We start from the raw sequence: 26,824 nt of genomic DNA, 5'->3' as shown, positions 1-26,824 counted from the left end.
AGTCTTTTTTTTTCACTCTGAATTCCCCCTCTCCCAAATAACCGTTTCCTGAGTCTCTAATTGCAACCGTATTCTCTCCTCTTAGTGAAGAAAAAGTAGTAGAGGTTGTTGACCTGTCTATGTTGTAAATGTATAAAGATAAAGATTCATAAAACATAACGGGAGAAGTAAAAAAATATATAAAATGATACCTTTCTATTGAACTGACTGTCCTGAGTAAGGGGGTTTTAGCTTATAAATTGTTAGTCTAACTAAAAGGAATTACCTTATGTGCTTTGAATATTTTATTTGTATTAGTTTTTACCTCCAATCGAAAGGATTTGGCCATTCTGGGGGGGGGTCTCAGCCTTGCTGCCAGCCTAGAAACAATGCTCTCACTAATTATATCCGCTTATAATGGGACTCCAGCATTTCTGTACCTTCAAAATTGACCTAGATAAAGCCAGTCTATCAACACTTTTTCTCCCTGTGCATCGTGTATGGTGTGTCTATTTGATCACATGACTTAGACGCCAGGTGCTAGAGGGGAAGGAAAACATGCAGGAGAAAAGAGAACCCGCGAACTGATCATTGTGATCGTCTGGTCTGGGATGGCCAAGGAGTTGGAGCTTGGAAATGGTACAGAAGAACAGAGGTTGTAATAAGCATCATTACAAACTGTAGTCATCAGTTGGTTGCAGGAGGGAAAGATAACGAGAATGATTGCCTAGCCAAAAAAAAAAAAAAAAAAATCAAACAGAAACTGAACGTCTGTTAAACTTATTTGGTTTTGCTAAGCTGCACGGAACCTGAGCTTTTCCAGAGATGGCATTTCTTCTGCTGCAATTATTATCTATTTCAATTTTGTGCAGTTCTTGAAAAAGGATATGGGGGAGGGGCAATGGAGGAAATGAAAGACACACCTATTATTTTACTTGGTGACGTGAAATATATTAGAAACGACGACCGACTGCAAATGCAACAGCCAGCAGGGAGAGATTGTTTAAATTACCTGTTAGAGGAAGATACTGGTCCCAGGGTGAGAGGTTCTTCAAAACTGAAAGGAGCCGTGGCAAAGGTAACATATTTTGGTATTAGAAAGGCGAATCAAAGCAAGAGTTTAAAGGACAGCATTCTGCTTTTCTAAAGGGATGATTTGAAAAGATAAAGATTAGCAGTCAGAAACTGTAAAAGCTAAGAGAAACAGAAAAGGTGGGAGGGTCACAGCAAAACGTGCAAAGAAAAGAAGAGCTACGGCACTTATGGCGAGATGACAAACTATAGTAACTAGTGAATTGTAAGCTCTGTAAGCAGGGACTGTCTCTTCATGTTCAAGTGTACAGCGCTGCGTACGTCTAGTAGCGCTATAGAAATGATAAGTAGTAGTAGTAAATGAAGGCAGGAAAAGAATTACGTCGTGATCACCTGCAAGACTTCACCTTATTCAGGACAGTATTTGTATTTTGCTAGATAGAGGGAGAACCGTCCTCTGGAAGGGATGTGGTACAGTAGATTTGGGGTACTACATTTGGCAGCAAACGTCATGCAGATTTAGATTCCAGAAACTTCATCAGCATATCAATTTGCATATATGTTACCAAATAAGAGCCTGAGGTACTAAGCTTTTTTCTTAAATACACAATGGGAAGAATGCCTTAGTAAACGAGGCCCACAGAAAAAGCCAAAAAAAAAAAAAATTAGGGGCTAAAAGGAAAGAATATACTTATAAATGTACAGAACAGAAGATTATTTCTGGATTCTGGAGTTATTCAGTATTGTCCCTGGTGAGATCACATTTCTACGCTTCTATATTTTGCTGCTATAGTTGCAGTTTTTCCTGTCCCCCCCCCCCCCCCCCCCCCATAATTAGACAGTTTTAACTTCTCATTCTCTTGTAAGAAGTGTGTGTATGTGTGTGTGTGTGTGTGTGTGGGGGGGGGGGGGGGGGGGGGTTCTCTTGCAGCTTTCAGAAATCTTTCCATTTGCAGAAGAGGAAATGTGTTCATGTTTCTGTTTCTCCAGCTGCAGTTTATGCAGACTCTGATTTAATTTAAATTTATTTTATTTCAATATTTAAACAAGCATACAACTTGTTTACGAAATACAGCAATAATATAACAGTAAAGTACATGAATAGCCATCAAAATAAACGTCATGCTACCTTAGACCACAAAATAATATATGAGTGGGGCTAAATGAATAGAGAAGTTTACATATTCATAATAATTGTATTAAATTAAATAGACCGCATGACTCTCATTTTTCCTTTAACTTTTCAGTTGTTTCATTTCTACGAATGATTTGAGCTCTTCAGGTGAATAAAACACATATTTTGTTGTTTCCAATCTTACTATGCATTTACATGGATACGCTAGAAAAAAGGAACCTCCCCCCCCACCCCCCTTTCAATGTCCCTTTTTTCAAAGCCAAAAATGCCTTTCTCTTTATCTGGATCTGTTTTGTGACATCAAGGTAGATCCATATTCTCTCCTCTTCAAAGAGGGATTTTGCATTTTTAAAATATAATCTCATTACAGCATCCAAGTCCTGTTCAAACACAAATGATACTAATAGAGTAGATCTCTGCATTGTATCTTCTAAGGATTGTTCCAATAAGAGTGAGATATTGTTCAAATTTATTTGGCCTTCAGCCTCGTTTCCAGGCCTTCTCATTTCCCCTTTGGGGCTTTCAATATAATAAATTGTATTTATCGGGGGCATAGATTCTTTCGAAAATTTCAGATTTTCATTGAGGTATCTCTTAAATAAATCTAATGGGGCATACCCCAGGGATTTAGGGAAGTTCAGGACCCGAAGATTCAGGTGTCTATTATAGTTCTCTATATATTCTATTTTTCTTCACAACTCAGTATTGTCCTTAATTGCAGATATTTTAAAGTCCTGTAACTGTCCCAAATCTTTTTCTACTTTAATTATTTTCGAGTCAAACTCTTGTTTCACTGTATCCACCACATTTTTCATTTCGTCAAACTTCCCATTTTATTCAGTTTACTCCAAATCATTCCTAGATTCACCTCCGGAGTTGTTCTTTGAGGTAAAACCTCAGCCCCCAGCATCTCTTTCGGCAGTCCTGAACCCTCGTTTGACAACTTCTCTGTCTCACTTCCGGCAGCAGAGACCATCATCTCCAGGGCTGTCTTCATCGAGGGATACGGAGGGAATGTCTGCGTTGATGGTGATAGGGAGACTTCCTCTCGCCATGATGTTTCCTCTTCTCCGGCAAATGACACTAGGGGATCCCTCTCCCGAGTGTCTTTAGAGAGCCCGGAGAAGAATCGCTCTATTCTCGGTTGTGTAGGCGTAGAGGTAGTGGGAGGCGATGGAAACCGTTTCACCACTCCTTTACGCTTAGTATGCGGCATATTCAGGTAAAGCTTGTAAAAAATGTTTTCTTCTCGAGAATAATCGAGCGTTCCGCAACCAGTCAACATGCGGCCATCTTGAAACGCCCCACCCTGCCAGGGCCTTAGCACACCGCAGACTCTGATTTATTGGGTTTGTCTGCTTCTCTTTCAAATTTCTGTTCACTTATTCCATATTTGGTGAGAGTCTGTGTTTGCCTGTGCCAGCAAGGTGAGGTATTCTGTTAACCCGTGGTTTCTGTGTAGCACTCTGAAACTGTCTAGTCTGTTTAATTTTCTAGTAGGTGGTATGTTGGTATTCTAGTTCCTTGGGTAAATGTTTCCTTTTTATGGATGGGTTATTACTATTTGTGTTCTGGAAACTAGTGCTGTTACAGTATGCTGCATTTGCTATCTAGATACTAAGAGTGTATATGTACAGTGGTGGAAATAAGTATTTGATCCCTTGCTGATTTTGTAAGTTTGCCCACTGACAAAGACATGAGCAGCCCATAAATGAAGGGTAGGTTATTGGTAACAGTGAGAGATAGCACATCACAAATTAAATCCGGAAAATCACATTGTGGAAAGTATATGAATTTATTTGCATTCTGCAGAGGGAAATAAGTATTTGATCCCCCACCAACCAGTAAGAGATCTGGCCCCTACAGACCAGGTAGATGCTCCAAATCAACTCGTTACCTGCATGACAGACAGCTGTCGGCAATGGTCACCTGTATGAAAGCCACCTGTCCACAGACTCAGTGAATCAGTCAGACTCTAACCTCTACAAAATGGCCAAGAGCAAGGAGCTGTCTAAGGATGTCAGGGACAAGATCATACACCTGCACAAGGCTGGAATGGGCTACAAAACCATCAGTAAGACGCTGGGCGAGAAGGAGACAACTGTTGGTGCCATAGTAAGAAAATGGAAGAAGTACAAAATGACTGTCAATCGACAAAGATCTGGGGCTCCACGCAAAATCTCACCTCGTGGGGTATCCTTGATCATGAGGAAGGTTAGAAATCAGCCTACAACTACAAGGGGGGAACTTGTCAATGATCTCAAGGCAGCTGGGACCACTGTCACCACGAAAACCATTGGTAACACATTACGACATAACGGATTGCAATCCTGCAGTGCCCGCAAGGTCCCCCTGCTCCGGAAGGCACATGTGACGGCCCGTCTGAAGTTTGCCAGTGAACAGCTGGATGATGCCGAGAGTGATTGGGAGAAGGTGCTGTGGTCAGATGAGACAAAAATTGAGCTCTTTGGCATGAACTCAACTCGCCGTGTTTGGAGGAAGAGAAATGCTGCCTATGACCCAAAGAACACCGTCCCCACTGTCAAGCATGGAGGTGGAAATGTTATGTTTTGGGGGTGTTTCTCTGCTAAGGGCACAGGACTACTTCACCGCATCAATGGGAGAATGGATGGGGCCATGTACCGTACAATTCTGAGTGACAACCTCCTTCCCTCCACCAGGGCCTTAAAAATGGGTCGTGGCTGGGTCTTCCAGCACGACAATGACCCAAAACATACAGCCAAGGCAACAAAGGAGTGGCTCAGGAAGAAGCACATTAGGGTCATGGAGTGGCCTAGCCAGTCACCAGACCTTAATCCCATTGAAAACTTATGGAGGGAGCTGAAGCTGCGAGTTGCCAAGCGACAGCCCAGAACTCTTAATGATTTAGAGATGATCTGCAAAGAGGAGTGGACCAAAATTCCTCCTGACATGTGTGCAAACCTCATCATCAACTACAGAAGACGTCTGACCGCTGTGCTTGCCAACAAGGGTTTTGCCACCAAGTATTAGGTCTTGTTTGCCAGAGGGATTAAATACTTATTTCCCTCTGCAGAATGCAAATAAATTCATATACTTTCCACAATGTGATTTTCCGGATTTAATTTGTGATGTGCTATCTCTCACTGTTACCAATAACCTACCCTTCAATTATGGGCTGCTCATGTCTTTGTCAGTGGGCAAACTTACAAAATCAGCAAGGGATCAAATACTTATTTCCACCACTGTATGTTTGCAAGGATTTTATATTATTTCTCATGTTGTCTGGTACTGAAGTAATAACAGAATCCAAATACTACTTTTGTGCTCTGGAAATAGTAAGAAGGAATCTCTCCTGTTAGTGGCTTGATGAATGCAGACTGTTCACAGAAATGGAAGTGGAGAGTTTATGTAACTCTCAGAGTAACTGGCTAGATCCATGTCAATCTGGATTCAGACCTGGTTATGGAACAGAAACGGTCCTCGTATCCCTGCTAGATGATCTTCACAGAAACCGAGACAAGGGGTTTGCCTTGATGTTAGTACTGCTAGATTTCTCAGCAGCTTTTGACACTGTGGATCATGATATCTTGCTAGCACGACTGACAAAAACAGGTATCAATGGAACAGTACTTGCCTGGTACAGATCCTATCTATCAGACAGGCAACAATCCATAATGATTGGCAGCAACTCATCACCACCATGGACACTGACCTGCGGGGTACCACAAGGATCGATACTGTCACCTATTCTGTTCAATATCTACCTCAAGCCACTAGCTGAGCTGATTTGGTCAATGGACACTCAGTTCTACATCTGTGCGGATGATGTGCAGCTACTCGTACCCATTGAACCTGACTTACCTACAGCCTTGAATAAACTGATCACTTGTCTAACATTAATTCAAGAATGGGCTAAACACAACAAACTTTGCCTGAACCCAAGTAAAACCAAGCTTCTCTGGGTCCCTAACACAAGTGGATAAACACCTGACATCAAAATCCCTTTTGGGAAGTATGAACTCCCCCTCAAATCACAAGTCAGGAACCTTGGAATACAGTTAGATTCAACACTTACTCTGATTCCCCAAATTCAAGCAACCTTCAAGAGCTGATTCTACTATTTGCGACAGCTACGCTGCCTCTCTCCTTACATCGAGAAGGTAAATCTTATCCCAGTTGTGCATGCCAAGACTGGATTACTAAAATGCACTATACAATGCTCTGACTACAAAGGGCCTGCACCAGCTCCAGTTGATTCAGAATGCAGCAGCAGCAAGACTCATAGAAGGTTGCAAGCGACGTGACCACATCACACCATTTTTGCAAAATCTTCATTGGCTACCAGTACAATACAGGGCTAAATTTAAAACTCTATGTCTGATCTTCAAGGCCCTGAAAGGAAATGGCCCTGAGTATCTGAAGAATAGGATGATCCGCCACACACCGCTAAGGACACTAAGGTCCTCCCAAGGACTTTCACTAACTACAGCCTCTCCAAAAGACATTACACGATGTGATACCCGCAAGCGAACCTTCTCCGAAGTAGCCCCCACATTCTGGAATGCATTGCCTGAAAGTCTCCGCTTAACACAAGACTATCTCTACTTCAGGAATCAGTTGAAAGCTTGGCTATTCAACCAAGCCTTTAATGGAAGAAGTAACTAACTTTTTAGTCTACTACTACTACTACTATTTAGCATTTCTATAGCGCTACAAGGCATATGCAGCGCTGCACAAACATAGAAGAAAGACAGTCCCTGCTCAAAGAGCTTACAGTCTCACTCACACACACAAGGATTGTCACTCTGGGCAAGTCACTTAACCCTCCATTGCCTCATGTAAGCCGCATTGAGCCTGCCATGAGTGGGAAAGTGCGGGGTACAAATGTAACAAAAATAAAATAAAAAAACACAAGGATTGACTCGGGCTGCACATACTGCAGCGGGACATGTTTATCCACTCCTACCCTAGCTGAGATAATATTTAACCATTTCTCTGACCTCACGTGCAACCTTCTTCAAATCAATCACCTTACTTTCTAATTCTTCCTACTTTCTTACTCATCTATATGTTACAACTTTGCCTTACCCTTCACTACCAATTATAATGTTCTAGTACATATTGTGTTGTCATTGCAAGTAATATACCATGCCATACTTTGTATTGTTGTTCAAATATTTTTACTGCTGTAATTGTCTATTGCTTATGTTTGACTTATTTTTATTGTACACCGCCTTGAGTGAATTCCTTCAAAAAGGTGGTAAATAAATCCTAATAAATAAATAATAGTAAATAAATGTTGGGGTTCCCTGCATAGTTTTTTTTAGATTTTATTGGTTGAATGATGCTACTGAGTAATGTTAACAGCAACTTTATTTGGAATGGAAACTGCACCTGATGGATGAGTACATAGATTTCACTATAGCATAAGTTTTTAATCCCAGTTCCAATTTGCAGTATTTGAGATTGAAGTCAGGATGCCAATTAGAATCAAATACTCTTTAAAGTTGATAAAACATTACAAATATTTACCAAAGAGTTTTTTTTAAATGTGTTTGTTAATCAGTGTTTATCATGTAAAAATGTGGTCATTGATTTGGTGCTTGGGAAGGGAACTCAATCTGACTTCTGTGCAGGGTTTTGCTATTAATTAGAAATTACATACTCTTTTCTTAAGGACTAGTAAAAGAGGCCCGTTTCTGGAGCAAATGAAACGGGCGCTAGCAAGGTTTTCCTCCCCAACACCCCCCTTCTCCCTCCCTCCCTCCCTCCCTCCCTCCCTCCCTACCTACCGACCCCTTCGTCGTTCTGACGCCATTGCTCCGCACCTCCTGAACGCACCGTACGCCATTGCTCCGCCCTCAGTGTGTGACGCCATTGCTCTGCCCTCAACATCATCAGAGCCGGTGGTGGGAGGCGGGGCTGGTGGTTGGGAGGTGAGGATATTGCTGGGTGGACTTATACAGTCTGTCCCAGAGCCGGTGGTTGGGAGGCAGGGATAGTGCTGGGCAGACTTGTACGGTCTGTACCCTGAAAATGACAGATCCCTATGAAGAAAGACTAAGGAGGCTAGGGCTATACAGCTTGGAGAAGAGACAGCTGAGGGGAGACATGATAGAAGTATATAAAATAATGAGTGGAGTGGAACAGGTGGATGTGAAGCGTCTGTTCACGCTTTCCAAAAATACTAGGACTAGGGGGCATGCAATGAAACTACAGTGTAGTAAATTGAAAACAAATCGGAGAAAATTTTTCTTCACCCAACGTGTAATTAAACTCTGGAATTCGTTGCCGGAGAAAGTGGTGAAGGCGGTTAGCTTAGCAGAGTTTAAAAAGGGGTTGGACGGTTTCCTAAAGGACAAGTCCATAAACCGCTACTAAACGGACTTGGAAAACTCCAAAATTCCAGGAATAACATGTATAGAATGTTTGTACGTTTGGGAAGCTTGCCAGGTGCCCTTGGCCTGGATTGGCCGCTGTCGTGGACAGGATGCTGGGCTCGATGGACCCTTGGTCTTTTCCCAGTATGGCATTACTTATGTACTTATGTACTTATGATCCAAATCAAGGTAAGGTATACACAAAAAGTAGCACATATGAGTTTATCTTGTTAGGCAGACTGGATGGACCATGCAGGTCTTTTTCTGCCGTCATCTACTATGTTTGATGCGAGGGCGGGGCCCCTAGACTTGGCGATTTTGGTGGCTTCACCACCACGAACCCTTCAAACCTGTTTTGAAGGAAGTGACGTCAATGGCTTGGCTTCACTGACGTCAGTGTCTTCAGAACGTTGAGAGTGAGTTTTATTATATAGGATATTACAAAAAAGATTACTAATACTGCTCTTGATACAGATCCCTCTATAATTAACCTTGGACAAGTATGTTGGTGTACGTGTGTAAGTCCCTTTCAATTGCTAAACAGCTAGAATAAGTTGAACCAAACTTTACATAGAGGTAGGTCTTTGGGAGGAGAGAACCAGAGGGAAGCAAAGTCAACAATTTGGTGGTAAGAAACCCAAGGGAGACAGCTTCAATACATCGTATCTCTAAAATCAGTCAAGTTCTCATGAAATTAAATAATTAGTCTAAGTTTAGTTCATTACTGCTTGATATACCACCTTTCTACAGAAATCAAAGTGGTTTACAATGTAAAACAATAAAATAATTAGTTACAATGTAAAAACAAATTCCAATATAAAATAACAGTATAACAAAAATGATATAAAACAGCAATAAAATACATAAATAGAACATCTTAACATACAAATAAGATGCCATAAAACAAAATACAATAAGCTACAAAACATAATAAAAAGTAAATATAGACTGTAATAGAACAGTGTGTTTTAAATCTGTAAAACCGCCTTTATTAAACCTTGAAGTGCATTTCTCTAGTTTGGCCAGTAATACACTTTTAAAAACTTGTTGACTGGACTCTGATTGGCCTGGAGTTTGAAATTATCCAGCAGTTGTTGCTGGCTGTTCCTTTAGTCTTAGCCCGGGAGAAAAGAGAGACAGATCTCTTTGCTGAGGCTTAGTGAATTAGATGTCCTGATCTTCCCAGGTATTGTTTAGACAGTATACAAATGTTTAGTTAGTGTTATAATTGATCCATATTTCAGTTACCTCTTATTGTTAGTAGATTGCACTATTTTGTTGCACTGTTCAATTTTTAAAAAGACAATAAACAATATTTAGTTTATTTGCCTCTCTGTCTGGACTAATAAAGAATCCTGGTGATTTGTGTGTTGAGTGCTTTCTGAGAATTGTGGAACCACTGGGAGTGTGGCTCCAGTAACCTAGAAATCACTGGGGATAATTTGAGAGCGGGAGACTCGTCCAGCGGTGGTTGTGATCCAGTCGGTGGGAGGAGGGTGCTATTGTAGAGCACAAGCAGCAGGTGCAGGCAGACCTGAGCTGTGCTGGGGATAGACCCTCTAAGTAACCTGTGACAAGACAAGCCCCAGAGATTCCCCAGTGAAGCAGTTGAGCCCAGAACTATGGGTCCCAGAAATCCTTGCAAGAATGAGAGAAGAGAGTAGTCCTAAAAAAATGGAATGGATTCCCAGCCCCAGCAGGGGGAGCAATGGCTCGAGGCAGGGTGAGCCTGTTACTCCATTCCCCACTAGAGGGAGAGGGAAGGATAAAGCTCAGATTCCCTGGCTTCGCAATCAGTATATAATTCCCCCCAGATGTGAGAAGGGGAGTGCAGATTTCCTGGAGGCTCTCAATCACCAGGAGAGAGGGGAGACGAATGGAGAGAAAGATTCCATGAAGTCTGTGGAGGAAGGAAGTAGCCTGCCACTAGAGCTGCCTAAGGGAGAGGAGCCAGCTACCATGGAGTGGGAGAATTCAAAGGTTGCCCTGCCCAGCACTTGAAGGCAGTGGAGGATGCCACACCGGGCATGGTGCTGAGAGGTGGGAGAAATTGCCAACCCTGCTCCTTACAGGGTTCCCTCTGTGCTGTGAAAAGGCAGGTGATTTGTGGTATTGGGTTGATGTACAAAGACTGTCCATGAAGATTTGTTCTGAACTGTTGTGCTACATTGGAAGTGGGCTGAACTCTTACTAAATCCTTCTGAAGGAGGGGGAAGGGAAAGCTAATGCCCTAATAGAAGACCTGAGCATTTGCTGAGGGATTTTGGGATCTGGACAGTACCTTTTTTTCTTTGAAGATTATCTTATGAGGACTGTACCTTTTTCTTTTGAAGACTATATTAAGAGGGCTGTACCTTTTGTTATGAAGAATTATGATTTTTGGTATGAAATTGCCTTGACAATAAAATGCTTTGGCCCTGAGTCCCAGTATCAGCAGTATTCTGTCCAAGAACCTTGGGAGCCCCGCAGGCTTGCCGGCTCCACCCAAGAGGAGGAAGCGAACCCCCTTTACAAACCCCAGGTGGGTGGCTAAACATTTCATGATATAGACCTCTCTGTGCAGCACACCAAATCCTGTCAACCATCTCTCAATCAAATATAGGATTTTTCAAGCAGATATTTTTTTTAATCTCACCTTAAATCAAGAAAAGGACAATTCTTCTCTAAGATAAGGCAATAATGAGTTCCATAATGTTGGCATGTGAAAGAAGACGGGCTTTCTGGATTCTAAGTCAATGGGTTGGAACATAAGAATCAAAAGTCTAGATAAATAATCCGGAATCCCTATGCACCCTGCCTTAAAGGCAATTGGAAACAAGCTTAAATGTTGCACGAAGATAAGAGGAGCCAGTGTTCATAATGTAACAAAGGTCAGACATGATCAGTCTTTCTAAGATATTCTTAATAGGCAAGTCTCACATGCAGTGAGTTGCAGTAGTCAAATTTACTTCAAACCAGAATTAATGTTCATATTTCTGAATCTCCAAATAAAGATATACAGCAGTAATTTTTATTAAGGCAAAAAAAAAAAAAAAGCAAAACCCTAGAACATATAGTAACAGAGATATGTGCATCAAAAGTCAAACCTTAATCCACTTGGCAACCCAAGTGAATTGCCTAATAATTGTGATTATGCTCAGAGGCGTGGCCAGGTTTTGATGTCAGGGGGAGCAGATTTTTGTAACTAAGACACTGGTGCAAGGATGAAGGGCTGAGAGAGAGGGGAGGGTTAAAATCTACATAGACAGGTTGTTAGTGATTCAAATTTTTGAAGAGCACTGTGCCTTCTAAACTGAGTGGGAGTCTGCATTGCTGCCAGTGTGGGGGGAGTTTGTGCAATATTTTGTTTTCAATTACTAGGGACAGACAGATTCCGTGGAGTCCTGCAGAGCTTGCCCATCCCTGAGTATTCAAAAGGTGATACTGAAACAGCACCTCCTACTGGAAGGACTATAGGTGGAGGACTCCCACTCAGCTTAGAGGGAACAATGCTGACAAGGCTAAAGTGGGGTGGAGCAGGGGTAGTATGGGGTGTAACAAGTCAAGTTTAAATCTTTAGGATGGCAGCACCTGTGCCTCCAACCCTTATATTCCATCTGTCCCTTGTCGGACCTCATCCCTCTTCTATCATTCCCAGCATTAGATCCTTTCACTCACCCCATCCCCAACCCCAGTCTGCTAGCTCTGAGCCCCCGTTTATCTCTGCCCCAGCCCTAGCATCAGCCTCTTCTTGCATCTGCCCCAGCATCAGACCATTTCTGTCACATCTACAACCTGCCAGAATCAGCTCCCTTTTACTATCCGCAGTCACCTTCTCCTAGCCTTAAATTAGGGCCATTTCCGAGTCCCAGCCATCTTCAGCTCCATCTTCAGAACCCTTCTCCCACCTGCCCCCCTTTACAGCCTCAGCCCCCTGCTCCAGCCCGCCCTTCTTTTTCAGCCCCCAGTTCCAGCTCCAGCCCAAATTACATAGTAACATAGTAGATGACGGCAGAAAAAGACCAGCACGGTCCATCCAGTCTGCCCAACAAGATAAACATATGTGCTACTTTTTGTGTATACCCTACCTTGATTTGTACCTGTCCTCTTCAGGGCACAGACCTTATAAGTCTGCCCAGCACTATCCCCACCTCCCAACCACCAGTCCCGCCTCCCACCACCAGCTCTAGCACAGACTGTATAAGTCTGCCCAGCACTATCCCCGCCTCCAAACCACCAGTCCCGCCTCCCACCACCGGCTCTAAGATCGTATAAGTCTGCCCAGGGGTAGATGATTCAAGAGTCAAATCAAATTGCCCTACTCCTCATTTACCATCTTCCGGGAGCTTGGTCCAAGGAAAAACCTCTACTTTTAGAGATTACTTCCTCTGCCATGTCACAATTTTCAAGAATTATTTTCCTGGGAGACTTAAACCTACACTTGGAAAATTCTTCCACACGCTCTCCTTTTCAGCTCCCTGTTCCAGCCCCAGCCCCCTTCTTCTACCTGCTCCCCTTTTCTGGCCCCCTTTCCAGCTCCAGCCCTATCCTTCTACCTGCTCCCCTTTTCGGGGCCCCTTTCCAGCTCCAGCCCTATCCTCCTACCTGCTCTCCTTTTCAGCCCCCAACTCCAGCGCCTTCTCCCTCCTGGCTCCCTTCCTTTTCAGCTCCCAGTGCCAGCCCCAGCCCCCTTCTCCTTCCTGCCTTACATTTAAAAATCATTTACCCTAATTCTTTGGCAGCTGTCAGTGACTGAAGCTGGCTGCCTTGGATCTTTCCTCAGCTGGGTCCTGCCCTATCAGGAGGGCAGAGTCCGGCTGAGGTAAGACCCAAGGAAGGCTGCTTCAGTCACTGACTGCTGCCTGAGTTAGGGTTAAGTTCATTTTACAAGATCTCCAGAGGGAAGGGAGAAAGGAGTTGGACTGTGTCTGGGTGAGGTCAATGCCTTCCCCATGGTGAAGGAAAGAAAGACAGCAGGGAAGGAAAAGTGGAGCAAGGCACTTAGGTGCTGTTATTGTTTAAAATCCATTTGGGGGAGCAGTTGCATGATGATGATACATACCTACAGTAATCACAAAAATGATAGCTGTTGCCTTCCTGAACTGCAGCTGTTAGTTCCTATTACAAGTTCCACTTTAGAGAGCGCGAGAGAAAATGCTATGTTAGCATCTTGACTGCATTACTTCAGGAGCCATGTTTGCTCTTCAGTATCTACCTATTCTCAGCATTAGACTGTCGGTCAGACTGTAAGCTCCATTATACAGAGTCTATCTCTTCTTCTATGTATACTTTGTACTGCTATATAACTGTGTAGTGATGTGATGGTAGCATTATTTATTGTTTGAGGAAAGTGGTCTATAAATGTGATATACCATGGCATATTGTTTCCATCACAGAACATTCTTCTATGAATATATTCCCCATATCTACTCTTGCCAAGACACAATCCTCCATGCCTCAGGGGAAGGCAATGGCAAACTACTCCTATATCATGGCAACATAACCACCGGGGTGGGGGGGGGGGGGGGGGGGGGAGCCTCATTGTGTGTTTGCCAGGAGTCAAGGCACTTCTGGATCTGGACTTGCCCTGGCATTTCAGTTTGGAATTATCGCTAGCTTAAGCCTGATTAATCTTAAGAACATATACTGGAGGTTTGTCATAATTTGAATGTGAGAAAATGAATAGAAGTACAAAAGGATATGTCAGTTTTCTGGATGACTTTTGTTTTCATGTTGAAAAGTGTTGAATACAGCATGATAGATGACTCAGTGTTTACTTCTATTGGCAATACTGCATACAAATAGGACTGAACCTATCTAGAGTGTCATATTTGCATCAGTATTTTGCGTTAGTGGTGTTCATTAACTCACCTGACCATAGAGAGACGGCTAGAATGGAGAATATAGTTCAATAGTCTTACTAGTGCTTCTGACTTGTGCACTGCTGGTATCTGAGCATTTCATTTAGGCAGAAGAATACTCCAGAGACTAAGAAAGAGCCAGCCCAATGTGCAGTCTTGCCACCATGAATTAATAATCTAAGGGTAAACTTATTATTGATTTAGTTAGTTATTGGGATTTATTAACCATCTTTATGATGAGATTCACACAAGGCAGTGTACAACAGGTACAATTTAATATTTAAAGCGTATAATTTTGTTAACAGCATAACAACAGTAAACTGTCCAAGTATAAATATAAATACAGCGAATGAGGTAAACTTGAAAGCAGCAAATTGAAACCTAATAATAGGACTACCATGAAACAGTATCAAAAACATACACATTTAACAACACTAAAATTCAAATAACAGATATAATACAATGTCAGCATAATAGCAATGAAACAACTAAGCACACATTAGAACATTCAAATAACATAGATATGATACTAATGCTTTTCTATTCTATTCTATTCCTATTTTTATATCCCATCTAAATCAACCTGGAATCAAAGTGAGTTACATCCAGATAGAACATCAACTAATATGGCATCAAGCATTTGCTACATAGTAATTTAGAGGCTCATTTTCAAAGCACTTAGCCTCCCAAAGTTCCATAGAAACCTATGGAACTTAGCCTCCCAAAGTGCTTTGAAAATATGCCTCTTAGTAACATAGTAGATGACGGCAGAAAAAGACCTGCACGGTCCATCCAGTCTGCCCAACAAGATAACTCATATTTGCTACTTTTTGTGTATACCCTACTTTGATTTGTACCTGTGCTCTTCAGGGCACAGACCATATAAGTCTGCCCAGCACAATCCCCGCCTCCCAACCACCGGCTCTGGCACAGACCGTATAAGTCTGCCTAGCACTATCCTCACCTCCCAACCACCAGCCCTGCCTCCCAACCACCGGCTCTGGCACAGACCGTACAAGTCTGTCCAGCACTATCCCCGCCTCCAACCACCAGTCCCGCTTCCCACCACTGGCTCTGGCACAGACCATATAATTCTGCCCAGCACTATCCCCGCCTTCCAACCACAAGCCCCGCCTCCCGATCTTGACTAAGCTCCTGAGGATCCATTCCTTCGGCACAGGATTCCTTTATGCTTATCCCGTTACTGTTTTCATTTCCACCACCTCCCGCGGGAGGGCATTCCAAGCATCCACCACTCTCTCCGTGAAAAAATACTTCCTGACATTTTTCTTGAGTCTGCCCCCCTTCAATCTCATTTCATGTCCTCTCTTTCTACCATCTTCCCATCTCCGGAAAAGGTTCGTTTGCGGATTAATACCTTTCAAATATTTGAACGTCTGTATCATATCACCCCTGTTTCTCCTTTCCTCCAGAGTATACATGTTTACTTCAGCAAGTCTCTCCTCATACATCTTGTAACGCAAATCCCATACCATTCTCGTAGCTTTTCTTTGCACCGCTTCAATTCTTTTTACATCCTTAACAAGATACGGCCTCCAAAACTGAACACAATACTCCAGGTGGGGCCTCACCAACGACTTATACAGGGGCATCAACACCCCCTTTATTCTGCTGGTCACACCTCTCTCTATACAGCCTAACAACCTTCTAGCTAAATAAATAAATATTTGCTAAATAAAGGGTCTTTTACTAAGCCACTGTAGAAATCAGCTAGTAGTAAATGCTGAGACGCCTATAAGAATATAATGGGCCTTTCGGCGTTTACTGCCAGCTGATTTCTACCCCAAGCTAAAAACACTACAGCGGCTTAGTAAAAGACTCCCTAAGTAGGTTTTCAACGCTTTCCTAAACATCATATAATTAGGAAGTATTCGTATCTGAACTGGAATGGAATTCCAAATCCTGCTAGACTGAAAGTTAAATGAACTTTCATGAATGCGTTTATAGCAAAACTGAATTACAGAAGGACTACTCAATCTTATTAATGATCCAAAACTAGAGGCAGAAGGAACAGTAGGAAAATAATTTAAGGGGCCCTTTTACTAAGCGGTGGTGAACCCAATCTGGAACTACTTCTAGCCCAAAGAATAGGAGAGCTCAGATACATTCAAGTATTAGTGAAATAAAGTCTTTCTGTTTTCTAAAAATGAGATATGAATCGGCAGATCTAATAACCTCAACAGGAATATTCCAAATTGAAGCCCCCTTATAAGAAAAGGAATACTCTAACATTCTCTTTAATCGAACACTCTTGAAGGAGGGAAACATAAGCTTAAAAATTCTTGATGATATAGAGAAAGAAATTACAGGTTTTAACAGTATATTGGAATTGGTGTAGAAAAAGATAGAAAGGAGTCAAAATGGGTTGCAAGCTGAGGAGGTGGGGAAGACAACAGTGTTAGCCACAGAAATAGAGAAAGAGGGAAGGGAGAGGTAGGTTTAGGGGAAAGATAAGAACCTCCATCTTGGCCTTCTTAAGTTCAGATAGAAATAGAACATTCAGGTGTCAGTGTCAGGCAAGCATGCTGAAATATGGGTCTGGATTCATGATAACATTTCTGGTGAAGAGAAGTAAATCTGGGAGTCATCAGCATAAAAACAGTTTTGAAAGCTGTTTTAGGAAATCAGACTACCAAGGGAACAAGTACAGCGAGAGAAGAGAAGAGATCCCAAGACAAAGACCTGAGGTACACTACATAAGTACTGCCATACTGGGAAAGACCAAAGGTCCATCAAGCCCAGCATCCTGTTTCCAACAGTGGCCAGTCCAGGTCACAAATACCCGGCAAGATCCCAAATATGTACAAAACATTTTATACTGCTTATCCCAGAAATAGTGGATTTTCCGCAAGTCCATTTAATAACGGTCTATAAACTTTTCCTTTAGGAATCCGTCCAAACCTTTTTTTAAACTCCGCTAAGCTAACCGCCTTTACCACATTCTCTGGCAACGAATTCCAGAGTTTTATTACAAGTTGAGTGAAGAAAAATTTTCTCTGATTCGTTTTAAATTTACTACATTGTAGCTTCATCGCATGCCCCCTAGTCCTAGTATTTTTGGAAAGCATGAACAGACGCTTCACATCTATCCGTTCAACTCCACTCATTATTTTATAGACCTCTATCATATCTCCCCTCAGTTGCCTTTTCTCCAAGCTGAACAGCCCTAGCCGCTTTAGCCTTTCCTCATAGGGAAGTCGTCCCATCCCCTTTATCATTTTCGTCACCCTTCTCTGAACCTTTTCTAATTCCACTATATCTTTTTTGAGATGCGGCGACCAGAATTGAACACAATATTCGAGGTGCGGTCGCACCATGGAGCGATACAAAGGCATTATAACATCCTCATTTTTGTTTTCCATTCCTTTCCTAATAATACCTAACATTCTATTTGCTTTCTTAGCCGCAGCAGCACACTGAGCAGAAGGTTTCAACGTATCATCAACGACCACACCTAGATCCCTTTCTTGGTATGTGACTCCTAACGTGGAACCTTGCATGTCGTAGCTATAATTCGGGTTCCTCTTTCCCACATGCATCACTTTGCATTTGCTCACATTAAACGTCATCTGCCATTTAGACGCCCAGTCTCCCAGTCTCGTAAGGTCCTCTTGCAATTTTTCACAATCCTTCCTCAATTTAATGACTTTGAATAACTATGTCATCAGCAAATTTAATTACCTCACTAGTTACTTCCATCTCTAGGTTATTTATAAATATGTTTAAAATCAGCGGTCCCAGCACAGACCCCTGGGGAACCCCACTAACTTCCCTTGTCCATTGAGAATACTGACCATTTAACCCTACTCTCTATTTTCTCTCTTTTAACCATTTTTTAATCCACAATAGAACACTACCTTCTATCCCATGACTCTCCAATTTTCTGTAGTCTTTCATGAGGTACTTTGTCAAACGCCTTCTGAAAATCCAGATACACAATATCAACCTTCACTAAATCCATGGTTTTTTTTTGTTACATTTGTACCCCACGCTTTCCCACTCATGGCAGGCTCAATGTGGCTTACATGGGGCAATGGAGGGTTAAGTGACTTGCCCAGAGTCACAAGGAGCTGCCTGAGGTGGGAATCTTGTCTCATTAATCCATGCTTTTGAATATGCTCTGTAATTTTGTTCTTAATAATAGTCTCTACCGTTTTGCCTGGCACCGAAGTCAGACTCACCGGTCTATAATTTCCTGGATCTCCTCTGGAACCTTTTTTAAAAATCGGTGTTACATTGACCACCCTCCAATCTTCCGGTACCATGCTCGATTTTAAGGATAAATTACATATTACTAACAATAGCTCCGCATGCTCATTTTTCAGTTCTATCAGTACTCTGTGATGAATACCATCCGGTCCAGGAGATTTGCTACTCTTCAGTTTGTAGAACTGCCCCATTACATCCTCAAGATACAGAAAATTCATTAAGTTTCTCCGACTCGTCAGCTTCGAATACCATTTCTGGCACTGGTATCCCACCCAAAACTTTTTCGGTGAAGATCGAAGCAAAGAATTCATTTAATCTCTCCGCTACATCTTTATCTTTCCTGATCACCCCTTTTACTCCTCGGTCATCTAGGGGTCCAAACTGATTCTTTTGCCGGCTTCCTGCTTTTAATATACCTAAAATACAGTTTTACTATGTGTTTTTGCCTCCAACGCAATCTTTTTTTTGAAGTCCCTCTTAGACTTCCTTATCAGCGCTTTGCATTTGACTTGACATTCCTTAGGCTGTTTCTTATTATTTTCAGTCGGTTCCTTCTTCCATTTTCTGAAGGATTTTCTTTTAGCTCTAATAGCTTTCTTCACCTCACTTTTTAACCATTTTGGCTGTCGTTTGGTCTTCTGTCCTCCTTTTTTAATACGCGGAATATATTTGGCCTGAGCTTCCAGGATGGTGTTTTTGAACGAAAATACAAAAGGTGGGAGTGTGAGCCAGGCTATCCAAAGACTGAAGCCAGGGTAAGCTAAAAATATATGACATTTACTAGTTGAAAACAAATAATAATAAAACAATTATACATAGAAAATGACTCGACATAATCTTATGTTTCGGCCGGATGGCCTACATCAGGAGTCTGGTCACTGGGGCAAACAATGATTAGAGATTATCAATGGGTATAATCACAAAATCTCAAAACTAAAAAAAAAAAACAATTGAAAGATCTGCGGAGAGGATCTAAAAAAGGAGGAGGTCTCTTCCCCTACTGAAGGAAAGGAGTTGGACCATACTTCCTCACTGACTGCAGTGCAGAACGTGTGACTGACGTCACAGTAAAGCCAGGTACCTACGTTTTTGAACAGCATCCACGCCTGATGTAAATTTTTGACCCTCGCAGTCGCTCCTCTAAGTTTTTTTTTTTCACTGTTCACATTTTATCATAGTTTCCACTTTTAAAGTTAAACACTAACGTATTTGATTCCCTATCAGGCTTATTTTCGAAAGAGAAAGACGCCCATATTTCAACCCAAATCGGGAGATGGGCGTCCGTTTCCCGTGGGCACCCAAATCAGTATAATCGAAACCCGATTTTTGGCATCCTCAACTGCAGTCCGTCACGGAGACGAACAAAGATCACGGGGGCGTGTTGGAGGCGTTGCGACGGCGGGACTGGGGCGTGGTTATCGGCTGAGGAGAGATGGGCGTCTTTAGCTGATAATCGAAACAAGAAGAGCGTTTTTGACGAGAATTTGGTCCGCTTTATTTGGACCCTTTTTTCTCAGGTCCAAGTCCCAAAAACGTGCCCCAACTGACCAGCTGACCACCGGAGGGAATCGGGGATCACCTCCCCTGACTCCCCCAGAGGTCACTAACCCCCTCCCACCAAAAAAAAAACTTTACAAACTTTTTTTCCCAGCCTGTATGCCAGCCTCAAATGCTGTACCCACCTCCATGACAGCAGAATGTGTTCTGTCCTCTGACAGCCTTTCCCTGGTTCTGATGTGGGTCTCGGGTGAGTTTGACACCTTTTCTGTTAAGGGCACTGCAGAGTCACATCAGCAATGCATTGTGGTGGGTGTAGGGCTCTGTGATTCCACTAGGTTGTGTTAAATGCTCACGATGTTGGTAGTTGGTAGGCTCTACTCCCATGGTGCTTTTCCCTCTGCTTACTGGGTCAGAGTGTGTCCTGTTTTGTTTCCGGTAGTCCATGAGGTAGTGGCCATTTGTGTAAGACAGTTTTAGATCCCTTTCATCTGTTAGCCACGTTACAACACTTAGTTCTTACCTTGAATGTTGCTGAAAGAGGGCATTGTACATCATTCTGCCAGCTCGGACCTACTGCTCATCTCAGTACCAGCGAGACTCGTTGCCAGTGGGGCACAAACACTGATCTGCAGTTAACTGTGAGTAAACGTGCTTATTCAAATAAAGGATGTTTTCAGCGAGATTAGTCTTCAGGTGTGAACTGCTGTGCCAAGGTTATACACCAGCAACAAGTCCTGTCCCTGGAGCACTTTTAGTGGGTACCGCAGTGCACTTCAGGCAGGCAGACCCAGGCCCACCCCTCCCCCACCTATAACACTTGTGGTGGTAACTGGGAGGCCTCTAAAACCCACTGTACCCACATGTAGTTGCCCCCTTCACCCCTAAAAGCTATGGTAATGTTGTACATTTGTCCCTCCCACGACCAAATGGCTTGGATTGGGACGTTTCTGAGCTGGGCGTTGTTAGTTTCCATTATCGCAAAAAAAAGAAAACGCCCATCTCAGAAGGAACCAAAAACATGGCATTTGGTCCGTCCAGACCATATTTTCGAAACGAAAGATGGACGCCCATCTTTTTCGATAATACGGTTTGTCCCGCCTCTTCACATACCCGTTTTCGGACATAGACGCCCATGGAGATGGGCTTTTGCATTCGATTATGCCCCTCCACGTATACTTGCTTCAAAGCTAATATCAAATCCGATCATATTATGATCACTGTTATCAAGCGGCCCCAGCACCATTACCTCCCGCACCAGATCATGTGCTCCACTAAGGACTAGTTCTAGAATTTTTCCTTCTCTCGTCGGCTCCTGTACCAGCTGCTCCATAAAGCTGTCCTTGATTTCATCAAGGAATTTTACCTCCCTAGCGGGCCCCGATGTTACATTTACCCAGTCAATATCATGGTAATTGAAATCACCCATTATTATGGTGTTGCCCAGTTTGTTTGCGACAATAATTTCCTTTAACATTTCTGCATCCGTCTGTTCATCCTGGCCAGGCGGACGGTAGTACACTCCTATCACTATCCTTTTTCCCTTTACACATGGAATTTCAAATCACAGTGATTCCAAAAAGTGTTTTGTTTCCTGCAGAATTTTCAATCTGTTTGATTCAAGGCTCTCGTTAATATACAATGCTACCCCTCCACCAATTCGATCCACCCTATCACTACGATATAAGTTGTACCTCGGTATGACAGTGTCTCAGTGGTTATCCTCCTTCCACCAGGTCTCAGAGATGCCTATTATATGTAATTTTTCATATAGGGCAATATATTCTAATTCTCCCATCTTATTTCTTAGGCTTCTGGCATTTTAGTTTGTCTGATGGTGTATTTATATTCTCTTTGTAGTTGTTTCCATTTTGTGGATGCCTACTATATCTAATTTTTCGTTTAGTGCAATATATTCTAACTCTCCCATCTTATTTCTTAGGCTCCTGGCATTCGCATATAGACATTTCAAAGTATGTTTGTTGTTCCTATTTACATGATGCTTAGTACTTGACAGTATTAATTTGCAATCTTTTGTCTGATTTTTATTTTTATTTAAGGAAACCTGATCTACTACGGTCTCTTTTGCAACCTCACTATCAAGATACCCTATCTTCCCTGTTTTGGTGATATCTTTGAAAGATACCTTATCCCAAACCATGCGCTTTTGAGCGACTGTCGGCCTTCCCCCCCCCCCCCCCCCCCCCCCCCCCCCCCCCCCCCGTTTCTAGTTTAAAAGCTGCTCTATCTCCTTTTTAAATGCCGATGCCAGCAGCCTGGTCCCACCCTGGTTAAGGTGGAGCCCATCCTTTCGGAATAGTCTCCCTCTTCCCCAGAATGTTGCTCAGTTCCTAACAAATCTAAAACCCTCCTTCCTGCACCATCGTCTCATCCATGCATTGAGACTCCGGAGCTCTGCCTGTCTCTTGGAAGTAGAAGTCATGATGGATTATTATGAAGCAGTCTTTGGGAAAAGATAGGTTTTTAGCCTGTTCCTGAAGTTGAGATAGCTGATCTCTGTTCTGACGGGAATAGGTAGAAAGTTCCATATTTTGACTCCAAGTACGGGGAATAGAGAGCTGAAAATCTTCTGATTTTGAATTGTCTTTTGAAATGGTGATGCTAGCATTAGTTGTTGTTTCAGTCTGTTAGACTGGACCAGATATAGCGAAGTGGTCTTAGTCAGCAGTTCAGAGGTGAATCCCTGTAAGATTTGAAAAACTAAAGAAGCAGCTTTGAACCTGAGTCTTTCTTTCTGTTATGGGAAGCCAGTGCAGTTTGTTTAGCTGAGTTGATCTATTCAGTCTGTATATTAGTCTTGTATAATTCTGTATAATTTGCAGTTATTTCTGATATTGACACTTAATACCAAGAAATACAACATTACAGTAATCCAAGTGAGGTAGGACTAACATTTAGGCTATTAGTGCGAAGACTTTTTGGTCAAAGAATGGTCTGACTAGACTTAACTGTCTCATTTTGAATAGCGTTTTCTTCCATAGCTGATTAATATGGGAAGAGAAGGTGAGTGAAGAGTTAAGCAAGACCCCTAATATTCTGATTTCAGATTTGACTGTAAAGCTTTAACCATTGGACAAAGATATTGATGAAGGGACCTCAAATCCCTGATTTCAGAAACCCCAGGACCTTGGTGTTTTGCGCATTCAATTTCAGTTTATCGATCAGGGCCCAGGTGCTAACAGCAGTCATACCATTTGCTACAGACTGAGGGCCAGATGCATCAACCAAACGTTAAAAAATCTAAAACGTAAAAGTCCCTAACGAATTTTAAAAAACGAAGAATGCACCAAAAAAACAAGTCGCACATGTTCGGTGCGGTATTGTAAAGAACAATGAATCAAATTGGTATAATCCCCATCGGTAATCGGCCCCTAAAGCATGCGCAGAGCAGCCAAGCGTTCTGCTGGCTGCTCTGCGCATGTCCCAAACGTCAAAACAAAAACAAAAAAAAACCACGTGTGTTTCGGGAGGGGGCAAAGGCATTCGTCAGGCGCGTCCTTGCCTCCCCCCACCCGAGGTCGCCGCTGCTCCCCGCTCCCCCATGCTTAAAATCGTGCCTTTTGTAGGCAGCCCCGACTCCTCCTCTCCCTCCCTTCCTGCTTTTTAACAAAAAACAGCTCCTGCCATCCTGCGCCCCGTGTCCCGCCCCTGCCGCCCCCCCAGAGGTCGCCGCTGCCGCCGTTCCCCCCCCTCCACCAGGCCCCCCTCTGTCTTACCGGGCTGTGCAGCCGCTGCTCCCCGCTTCCCAAAAATCAAAACTTTAAGCTGCCCCGGCCCGCCCCTCCCTTCCTCTTCTTTTTCTCCCCAGCTCTGCCTCCCGCCATCCTCCGTCCTGTGCCCCGCCCCTGCCGCCCTCCCTGAGGTCGTCGCCGCCGTTCCCCCCTCCACCGGTGCCGCCCTCCGTGTTACCGGGCCGTGTAGTGCAGGGGCGTAGCTACGTGGGGCCACGGGGGCATGGGTCCCCACAGATTATGCCCTGGCCCCCTCTACATTTGACCCCCCCTCACCGTCGCCGCCTGCCCCACCGCCGCATCAGGTACCTTGTTTGCTGACGGGGGTCCCCAAACCCTGCCAGCAGAAGAGTCTTCTTCAGCGCTGGTCGACTCCGGCGCCTTTTTTGTGGGATCATCTGTTTCTGACACCTTACGTCCTGCACGGGGCTGCATGCACGGTGCAGGATGTAAGGCGTCAGAAACAGATGATTCCACAACGAAGGCGCCGGAGTCAACTGACGCTGAAGAAAACTCTTTGGCTGGTGGGTGGGGGGGGGGGGGGTTGGCGGCGGCGAGAGGGTGGGTCAGTGGCTAAACAGTGCCCCCCCACCTTGGCCTCTAGCCCCCCTCCCGCTGAGGTCTGGCTACGCCCCTGGTGCAGCGCCTCTCACCTCTGTTGAGGGCGCTGCACGGAGAAGAACAGCTGATCGCCTCCTCTGCAGTCTCCGACGTTCCTCCTCCCTCCTCCTGGGCCCCCTTCATCTGGTTACGTCAGACAAGGGCGGGCCCAGGAGGGAGGAGGGATGTCAGAGACTGCAGAGGAGGCGATCAGCTGTTCTTCCCCCGTGCAGCGCCCTCACACAGAGGTGAGAGGCGCTATAAGGCCCGGTAACACGTAGGGGGGCTCCGGTGGAGGGGGGAACCGCGGCAATGACCTCGGGGGGGGGCGGTGGGGGGGGCACAGGGCGGAGGATGGCGGGAGGCGGAGCTGGGGAGAAAGAGAAGAGAGGAAGGGAGGGGCGGGCCGGGGCAGCTTAAAGTTTTGATTTTTGGGAAGCAGGGAGCAGCGGTGACTGGGGGGGGGGGGGCAAGGACATCCATAAAGGACGCTCCTGACAAGCACCCTTGCCCCCTCCCGATCCTTTTTTTTTTTTTTTCCTTTTTTTTAAATGCGGGGAGCAGCGGGGACCTCGGGCGTCAATAAAGGACGCTCCTGACGCCTGTTTTTTCCCCTCCCTCCCGATTTTTTTTTTTTTCATTACAGTTTGGCAGCTGGGCAGCCCTAATGAGAGGTACAGACCTCTCATTAGATTTCCTGCATTTTTCCTGCGTTAAGGCAATCGGACAATGTTAGTGCATCTTGTTACAATGGGGTTTGTACACGAATTGCTCATCTGCATTCCGTTTTCGTTAGCTGCTACCTACGTCGGAAAAAGGTCTTTAATGCATGTCATGGTTTAAAACTTGTTCGTTAAAGGGTTGTAAAAGGGTTGTTAAAGTTTAGTGCATCTGGGCCTGAGTTGGATCTTTGTTTAATGCTGTTACTGATAGAGAAGCAGGATGTCATCAACGTAGGATAATAGTAGTTCATTAAGGGTCACAACTGTCAGGAATGGTGAGCCCTTGGACCAAAGCCAGAGCTTTGGCAGACAAATCACCGGGGCTGGCACAGGCAGGAATCAGAACAGATTGGACTAGGATAAACAGACTCAACAAGGCAGGACAGAGGTAACTAAACACAATGGACAACACAAGAACCGGATCCAGACGAGGCAAGGAAAAGAAGGCAAAGGGCCAGAACTGGAACCCAGACAGAACAAGGCATGACTCGGAACTGGATTAAAACTGGGACTGGCACCCAGAAATGCAAGACAAGGCAAAACACGGAAGCAGAAAAGGGCAAGACAAGAACAAGGCAAGGATTGGATCTTGACAGGACTAGACTGAAAGAGACAAAACAAAGCACACCTAGACAGGCAAGACAGGGCAGGAGCTAGGCAACAGAATAACAGAAGCAAGACAATACACAAGGCAGGAACAGGATTCAGGATACTCGAACAGGATTCTCAAACAGGCTTGGCTGGAACAGGATTCAGGATTCTCAAAAGAGGCTTGGCTGGAACAGGATTCAGCATTCTCAAACAGGATTGGCTGGAACAGGATTCAGGATTCTCAAACAGAATTCAGGATTCTCAAACAGGCTTCACTGGAAACGGATGCTGGAACAGACTTGGCTTGGCTTGGCTGGAACAGGGTGCTGGAACAGTCTTGGCTTGATTGGAACCGGATTCTGCAACGGGCTCGGCTTGACTGGAACCGGATTCTGGAATGGGCTCAGCTTGACTGGAACAGGATTCAGGATTCTCAAACAGGATTCAGGATTCTCAAACAGGCTTGGCTGGAACAGAATTCTGGAACGGGCTTGGCTTGGTTTGACTGGAACCGGATTCTGGAACGGACTTGGCTGGAACAGGATTCTGGAACAGGCTCGACTTGACTGGAACTGGATTCTGGAATGGGCTCGGCTTGACTACAACCAGATTCTGGAACGGGCTCGGCTTGACTGGAACAGGATTCAGGATTCTCAAACAGGGTTCAGAATTCTCAAACAGGCTTGGCTGGAATAGGATTCAGGATTTTCAAACAGGATTCAGTATTCTCAAACAGGCTTGGCTGGAACAGAATTCTGGAATGGGCTCAGCTTGGCTTGAATCAGATTCTGGAATGGGCTTGGCTGGAACCGGATTCTGGAATGGGCTTGGCTTGGCTGGAACAGGCTGCTGAAACAGGCTTGGCTTGACTGGAACAGGATTCTGGAACGGGCTTGGCTTGACTGGAACCGGATTTTGGAACGGGCTCGGCTTGACTGGAGCAGGATTCAGGATTCTCAAACAGGGTTCAGGTTTCTCAGACAAGCTTGGCTGGAACAGGATTCAGGATTCTCAAACAGGATTCAGGATTTTCAAACAGGCTTGGCTGGAACAGAATTCTGGAATGGGCTCAGCTTGGCTTGAA

General features: G+C 44.0%; 1 protein-coding gene across 2 annotated transcripts in view; it reads left to right on the top strand.

Moving 5' to 3' along the window:
• Positions 1-965: 965 nt before the first annotated feature.
• LOC115466823 (NACHT, LRR and PYD domains-containing protein 3-like) overlaps positions 966-26,824 on the top strand; it is a 124,423-nt gene continuing 98,564 nt past the window's right edge. For both annotated transcript variants that reach the window (XM_030198366.1, XM_030198368.1), the window contains exon 1: positions 966-1,057. The gene's annotated coding sequence lies outside the window, so the exon portion shown is untranslated. The remainder of the gene's footprint in view (positions 1,058-26,824) is intronic.

Source organism: Microcaecilia unicolor, chromosome 3, assembly GCF_901765095.1.
Source record: "Microcaecilia unicolor chromosome 3, aMicUni1.1, whole genome shotgun sequence".
In the NCBI taxonomy this organism is placed as follows: Eukaryota; Metazoa; Chordata; class Amphibia; order Gymnophiona; family Siphonopidae; genus Microcaecilia; species Microcaecilia unicolor.
This window is presented reverse-complemented; position numbering and strand designations above follow the sequence as displayed.